Below are 8,791 nucleotides of genomic sequence, written 5' to 3'. Positions count from 1 at the left end.
AACGTGATAAAAATCCTTTAAAATGATTCATATATTGTAATAAAAGAAATTTTCATCATTTTGCCAGATCGGTAATAAAACATATTCGATTGAATGGGCGGAGCCATTGTTTCACCTAACCCAGGTCAATTCCCAAACAGTTTCACAAATCCTTAGTTTGGTTTTCTTTGCAAGAAACGTAGAATCAGAGCGCCCCATTATCATCATTAGCTGGTATGATCTTTGATGCATACATTAGAAAAAAAAATAATGTGAATGATTTTTTACAGGTAACCACAAAGCCAATCGTTTGCATTTTTTTTCAAAATTTAATCATAATAAAAAAAAAATTACAAATTCATTTTTCTTTTTAAAACATATAATAGGCAAATGGCGGTACAAATCTTAATATCTGATAACAACACATACATGTGCATTTTTTGTATATGAAATAAAAGAGCATAAAACTCACAAACTGAATATTTTATTGCTAGAGATGGAGCTGCCTTGTGTGGCGTGTACTGTGCTGTATATAACCTGATACAACAACTGACAATGGACGAGGAGATAGACGTGTTCTCTGTTGTCAGACTCCTACAGACACGACGTCCTGAACTGTGTGACTCCCTGGTAATTTCTTTTAAAAATAAATGTATGGAATCTGTATGTATAACCTTAAAGAAGTTCAGGCTTTTTTTTTTAAATTTTGGCTGGTATTGTTTATCTTATCAATGATATCACTAGGAAAAAGGTGAACCAGCCTAATCTAGAAATCCATAATAGGGGTCTTATCAAAACAGTGAACATCTCAATCATTAAAGTTTACTTGAAATTTTGTACAATAACGATTTGTATGGGGGTTTTTTTTATGACGCTTTGATGATATTGAAGAATTCTTTGATATTGAAGAAACCACGGTTTTCATGGTTTTTTTTTTGTTTTCTTTTTTTGCTTTAGGATGAGTACAATATGATCCATGATGCCTTATTCAGATTTATAAAGTCGCGAACAAACGAACACAACTACTGCAACCAACAAATATGAAATTGGTGTTTGTTATGAATTGATCACTGTGGTCATGGTGTTAATGCAAAGATAAAGAAAAAATATTTTTTTAAAAACTCTCAAGGTCAGACTATTTAAAATCAAGTTTAACGATTGTTTTTCCTTATATCATATCATACTGATTAGTTTGTTTATGGCTAATACAAATGAAGATGTTCTATAATAACTTACCTAAATAACTGTCTTTTTAAATCAATAAATCTTGTAGTATATCTATATATCTGTTTTGCATTCTCTGTGGAATCTCTTTTGTTAAATAAAAGAATACATGTGTTATTTTTTTTATATCTTTTTTGTATTAATATCAGTTGAACATGTACATGTAAGTACGCACATTTTGAAAGATTTTCGTAAACCCAGCTGTACATAAGCTATATCCCATTCAAAGGATGTCTTTGATGTAAATACGAAAGGTTAATGTATTCAAACAAAATGTCCATTACTTATGTCAATACCGTTAAGCCAATATTCGCCACATCTCCTAATGTACACGTAGAATCCTGGCGTCCAATATAAAGGTAGTCAATCAAAGTGATCCTTCGTCGTTTTTGCGACATGGGGAAACGAACGTTTCGTAAAATGACGCAATTCAGTTTGTAACAGGAGCAGAAACCGTCTCCATCAGCAGACCTTGTGATGTCGACCTAACGTTACCACTAACCACTCAGATTTCGAATCCGATCAAAGATGATAACTTTCAAACATCAAACACTAATGACAGTTTAGTATCTGAAACTAATCGAAACATTTCCAACCTTTTTAAGTCCTGGCAATTGTTTGGTCCTACGAAATTGATTTGTTAAATCGTAGGTATTTTAAATTTTCAAAAATATCGACCTCTCTTTATTTTAATGACACTAAATCTAAGATAACTTAACATTGAACGTTTTTGTATCGTAAAATAACTGTCGCAGTCATTGTCTGTTTGAGGAAGTGGTTTTCATGAAAAATATGAATATTGAAAGAAGGAAGAATATATCCAACTTCATTGTGCTTGTCTGCGGGAAATCAAGTGGTTGCTTTTGTTTGCCTAATAACAAACCTGTTACGATTTTATATATGCGGAACAGTTGTTATTTTGAAATATGATCATGAATTATACATGTAAGTGCAATACGTTTATTCATGCCCTTACTATTGCTTGTTTTAATTCGGATAACATTCGCACGAACAAAAAAAAGCCCTTACCAAAAAAAAAAAAACACGCGTCATTGTTCCAGGAAATTTTCGTCTTTGGATGTTCGTATTCGTATTTATGCTTTACGGAAGTAATTATATCCCTTTCTCTTGAAACAATAGAGCAATTACTAGGAAGGCGTTGCCCCTCCACATGTTTTTGTATAATACGTGTAGTCTAAAATCAGCTGTTTAAGTCACGCAATTGATTGATATTCAAAAAAGGCGGCATTACTTTCAAGGCAGAAAAATACATGTTTTTTGATTAGTTAATATGTTATGTTTTTGTAAAGCGATAAAATTCAGCATTGTATAATGATGCTATCGATAAAGTTGACAGTACCGTCAACGCGGATTCCACATTTAACCGCAGTTACGTAATCCTTGCCGCATTACACCATCGCGGTTAATTCATTGTGGTCCTCGTTGCAGCCATGTTTAAACTTTTTGTATACTTGTTTACTTAGGCGGAGTTATCTATGCACGCTTACGCTATTCCAGAGCTTATGGATTTCACAGAACAGTTCATTTTTTCCCCAACATCGACTCTCCCCTTTTATTTAAATTATATGCAAAACTCACGTACATCTTGACCGTGGTTTGCGACAAAGGCGTTAAACAAAAATTAATTTGTATGTACTCCGCGTTTACTTCATGTACATTGTAATAAATGTATAATGTACATGTATTACCTACTTACTTACCAATCGAAATAATAGACATGAAGTTTTCGATTTCTACTCCATTCCATCGGCAATCAATAGTCCATAAACGAAGTAAACGATGATACATGTAACCAAGTTAAATTTTTTCTATCGTATGTATGAAAGAACCTGATACGGAAGTGGAAAGTGCAAAAAGGGTATACCGGTACGTACATACATGTATGTGTTCGTTAAACTGAGCCATGTTCGCTAGGCAAGTGTCCGAATCGTTTATTCTCCTTTTACCCCACCACATTCTGTCTATCTAATCAATACTAAAATATCCTCGTACATTTTACCGCAAATGTCATTTCTTCACTTGTCGCTGAAATTCTTTTAAACGCCATCATCAGTCCTAGATACAGTGGCGTAGTTTGTTTACATATAAAATGACAACTCTTGATCCGCTTTCCGAGGTCGATTAGCCAAAGATTGTTTATTAGGAGAAAGTTTGGGGCAACTAAAGCGACAACTATGAACAGAAAGAAGTTCCAAATGGATTATATGCACTGATTGTGGTATGATATATAATGTTAATTTGTTCAAAACTAGAGTATTTTTTGTGCCGTCAATTGCAAGTTTTTCGTAAGTATCGTATGCACTGTAGCTACATGTAAATATAGTCTAACCCAAATTTTCTTCTTAGAGCTATGTATACTGTATGTATGTTTTGCCACAAGTATACACTTTCAAAAAATACCCAAATTCCGGCAGTCACGAGAAACACGGTGGATTTTTCAATCTCTGATAAGTTGTTCTGTCCGTGCATACATGTAATTTAGTCTGCACCAGCAGCCAATCAGCGGTAAGCTGATAAGGCCTAACAAATAATAGGTTTGTTTCCGCTTTACCGACCGATCTTAATTTAAACCCGCCGACTCAAACAAATTTTCCGAGTTTATTCTTTTTCTTTTTTGTTAAAATCTCGTTTTTATCCGATTTAAAAAATTATTATGTCCTCTAAATTTAACTCGTAAAAACGCTTATAGAACTTATTCAGATGTCATCAGTGTTGTGCAGATGTTTGTTATTTACAAATGGCAGCACATGTCGTGCCACGCAGGACAGATAAGGCAACACATCGTTTTGATATGCTAATGAAGGGATAATGAGTTATGACGTCATAATATACGCCCCGCCTCTGTATTACCATATATAGAACATATAGCGAAAACAGCAGTTCAAGCATAAAATATGGCTGATTTAATACTTCAGAAGCAAAATATAACTACGAATCACTCATGTGTGTTTTTATAAGTTTACAACAATAAGAATATACGAAGAATTTCCATAACGCATCTGTCGTATGGGTGTGAATCTACGTCCTAAAAGCGCTCGTCAGACGATGTAAACACGTGTAGCTGGTATTCCCGATGATGGCGATCTTTTGATGATTTATCAGGTATGTAGAATAGATATATAGTGTATTTGTAATATACCAGATAGCTTAATAACTATTTTATTGTGATTTTATACTGTTGATGCATTTCTGATAGACTTAATGTGTTGTTTCGTTCAAAACATGAGGAGAGACTGCATTGTTTACATTTAGGCCTATACAATGTACATTGTACATGTAGCTTTATTGCCAGTCCGTTATATTATTGATCATTTTAACCAATCGACACGAATCAGTTCATAGTACTTGTACTGACAATATTTAGCTTTACACAGCAGTTTGTTTTTATTTCAATTTGTAAGTAAACAATACAAAGACTGTGTGAAAACAGCTGATTTGATTTTCTGAAAATCAGTACAGTGCAGGCTAAAAGATGCTGATTTCATTTCCTGGAAATTGATGAACAACTGATCAATAACACCTTTCTACTGTGTTCAAAATTCTTCCATGACAGTTCATTTATATTTTTTACACATTCATCCAGTTTAATTCTTAATTATAATTACTAGTTTGTATTTAGAACTCAATATATTACTACCATAACACTGTTTGAAATCTTGTCACCTGGGTTCATACTTATGATGCTGTACTATTGGTAATAAAAAAACCCAAATGATAATAAACAAATGACTGCATGTCTCCATCTGATTTTCTCTAAATGAGGAATCTACATTCATGGTCATATATGGTATTGTTTGTGTAGAATGTGCATATGTAGCTTTCAAATAAAATTTGAAGTGTTGGTCATTTTACCCATCCATGCATAATATATGTAGACCTTTCACAAAAATGTTCAAATTACTGTTGACATGTCCTTATACATATGCATGTAAACTAAATTGTATGACTTCTCATAATTATATTTTGTTATTTGCAGAGTCATTTGAAAAGCGTCACACTGATTTGAAAAAAAAGGCTGGAAGAAAATGTAAGTAAATAACATACATGTATAAGTTCAATAATTTATCATTGAAATAATGACCAATCTGATTATTCTATGAGACAATTCAATTAAAAAAAGTATTTTCAAGTACGAATGGTTTCATTTAATGTTTTAAAATGATTGATATAAACCTATGTTTTTTATAAATCTACAATTTTGAATATTGCTCATCAACAAATCAACAATACATGGTATGTTTTAATTCACACTCACTGCACCAGCATTATATAATATTATAATAATCAATCAAATCAGTTGTGTGTGTGTGAGAGAGAGATAGAGAGACAGAGGGAGAGAAGAGAGAGAGAGGAGAGAGAGAGAGAGGAGAGAGAGAGAGATGTGCATTTTTAAGGTCAGGCCGGGTAGAATAAAGGGGTGCAATTAAACTAATATCATGCACATATCAGGGGTGAGGATGCGAATAATTTCAAATCGATCAAACTGGAAAGCTGTATTTTAATTTGTGCAAAATTAAATGCACATCTAAACATAATGAAATGTTTATTAAGATAAATAAATTCCATTGACTATCAAATTGTAGAAAATCCTCCATTTCAGTCTATCAGCCATTTTGATAACAAGTTAAACTTACTGAAATATATATAATTTTCATTTTAGCTGGTACCTGCTTTGTCTTGAGATTTACATAAATGATGTTCTTATTGGTGATCATTTACCCGCACCCTTATCCTGGTGTCATATACAAGATGAAATGATTGAAAGAAAAACCTGAACTTTAGGAACAGGAAGACTGTGTTTTTGAAGAGAGAAGAGGACAAGAACTAAGAAGTCATACAATAAACACATTGACATCATAAAAAGAAATTGCAATTTTGAGTTTGCATGCATATGTCAGGTTAAAATGATGTCACAATTTTTTTTCTTTCAGAAAGTCCCTTTATCTTCTTGAATTAATAAAACAAATGAACCAAATATAATTGTTTCTATATATATTTACATTATCCAGTGTCTTTGTCTGTGATAACACAACGTATCGATTTTGTACTATATAACTCATAATACAAATGACGCCAAATCGAGGCGCCAGCGGGGTTTGTTTATTTATATTTAAATATTTAATCGTACGATGGCCTAAAATTATATAAATATAAGTAATAAGGAATCATTCTTTGAATATTATGAGGTGATAATTTCGGTCGGGGCGTGATCAAATCTATCATAAAGCCCTTCGGTCTTTATTGGATTTGATCACGCCCCGACCAAAATTATCACCTCATAATACTCAAAGAATGATTCCTTATTCCTTATATATAATTTTGTTTGAGAAGTGGAAAGGGGATGGTATGTAAATGGGCGGGAGAGAGAGAGTCTCTCACATAGGATAATTCAGACTTATTTAAATTCAATATATTGATGTGAACCAAAAATGGCTTTTGATCGCCTTGTTGCAGGATTTACACACCCTCTTTCCTTTCTCGGTAATGAGAAATGAGCATTTAGAATTTATTTTGTGAATGAATAGATATGCTAACCCTCCCCCTCTCCTTAATCTTAATCATTCTGCATGTGTTGAATAAAAATAAAAGTCAATTTTAATGAGTGTTTAATTACAAGTGTAACATGTGTAATACAAAGGTGAATACTGTTGATTGCTTATGGGGGATGGGAAAAGGCCTCATACATGGGCAGATCTACATGTATAGTTCCCGTGGCAAATTCTTATTTAATTCACAATTTACATAGTAAAACACCATGGTACCTGGCCCCTGGCAAACAGAATAAAGTTATATACCCCTTTGAAACCCCTCCTCAGAATAATATTAACAGACCCAAGCAGTGCTATAGAATATGCAGTCATTGGGCAAAGGCTGCACATAAATAATGAAAAAATACTCCATATCTAATTTTTTAATATATATTTTGAGAACAATTTAGTTAGTATATTAATATCAGGGGCTTCATTTGTCTCTGTTGACATCTAATCCCTCAAATAATTGTGTACAATTAGCTCTTATATATTTTTCTCCCATTACTAAAAAAAATAAAGAAACCAATAACTCCGCGAATGCGGTTAACCAAGAGAACTGATACACAACGGTTTTTTGTTTACATCCATGATACAACAGAGGAAATGCGGACGATTCATCGTAACCATCTTGTCTCATTTAAAAAAAAATAAAACAGAAGCACTATGTTTAAATAACCATTTACATAATGTACTGTTGAAACATATCTTAAAATTAATTCGGATTATGTGATAAAATGACATCGCGCCTATATCAAAAGAGTTATCGCTCAAAGAGTTACCTCCCCTTTTGGGATCACTTGTGCGTTTGAAATGTGTATTGATTTGAGAGGACTTCTAGATTGAGAAATTAAATGCAAAAGTTCAAGTGCAAGACGGCTATAGATATTATTAAACTTGGTATGGTTTTCTTCCCTTTTACGAGTTCTTTATAAAAACTGATGCTCATTTGTTGGTAGATGAAGGTTTACTTTGTAATTTTAAGGAAAATATACAAAAATGCACTATTTTAGGAACAAGTAGCCAGTTTTTAAAGAAATTTACATAACTAGTAAACTTTACAACTGAATGAGCATTGATTTCTATGATGTATGGATAATTTTGAATATGTTGCCATATTACTTACTCTTAAATTTCTTTGCCTTGCCCTTGTCTCATTTTAGCATTGACGATTTTTGTCTAAAAGACGCCCACGTGACCCTAAAAATTCACGTGACCGACAAATTTAGACATGGTCAAGTAAAGGAGACCCATATCTTTACAATAACACCCAAAATAGTTTAGAACTATTCATTATGCAGAATTGAATAGACAAAAGCAAAACGACCTCCTTTTACTGCTGTTTAAAAGCAAAATGTTGCCTTAACTGTCCTGCGCAGTTGAGCTCGAGAAATGTTCCCACCAGCCGGGGAAAAAGTTCATAAGATCATTTAGACAATGACAACAAATACTTGTTTTTTTTATCTTACCCAGTTTAATAGATAAATGGTTTATTATGCACAATTGAACAGTACTGCTTGGTACTGTAAATGGGGAGCTCGGGTAGTTGGAGTCTGCGCACAAATCGTTCCATCCTATGTTACAACGCACTTTGAAAAATTTCAAAGTGCGTTAAATTTGGGACCATCTACACTCTTAACGCACTTTGAAAAAATACTTCAAAGTGCGTTGATTTGGACCAACAATAAACGCACTTTGAAAAAAAAATCAAAGTGCATAATTTTTTTAAAGTGCGTTGCCACCATCCTATGAAACCTAGTAACTAAATGCAAGACACAACACTGATATCATGTTTGATGTTAAAATGAGTGTGCTTACTTAGAAAATGCCAGCGACTTGCCACAGATGATTGACAACAGTGTTAGTGATGACAGCATTGTCGAAGACCTATTTCCTAACATATTATATCAAGATTTCATTTTCATTTTTTTATAACTGCTATGTGTGATGTTTCATTTGATTCGTATATTGAGTATACTTCTATAGAAACATTCGTGTTCAAGAACTAATTATATTGTTTATTGCCATACAATTGAAGG

At 33.0% G+C, this 8,791-nt stretch overlaps 1 long non-coding RNA gene across 1 annotated transcript; it reads left to right on the top strand.

Annotated features, from left to right (window-relative positions):
- The first annotated feature begins 4,271 nt into the window (after positions 1–4,271).
- LOC128169382 (uncharacterized) lies at positions 4,272–6,182 on the top strand. Its single transcript, XR_008241528.1, has 3 exons — positions 4,272–4,326; positions 5,201–5,251; positions 5,885–6,182. It is a non-coding gene; the product is annotated as an uncharacterized LOC128169382 (long non-coding RNA).
- Positions 6,183–8,791: the final 2,609 nt, after the last annotated feature.

The sequence above is a fragment of the Crassostrea angulata genome, unplaced genomic scaffold (assembly GCF_025612915.1).
Source record: "Crassostrea angulata isolate pt1a10 unplaced genomic scaffold, ASM2561291v2 HiC_scaffold_124, whole genome shotgun sequence".
Taxonomy (NCBI): Eukaryota; Metazoa; Mollusca; class Bivalvia; order Ostreida; family Ostreidae; genus Magallana; species Magallana angulata.
This window is presented reverse-complemented; position numbering and strand designations above follow the sequence as displayed.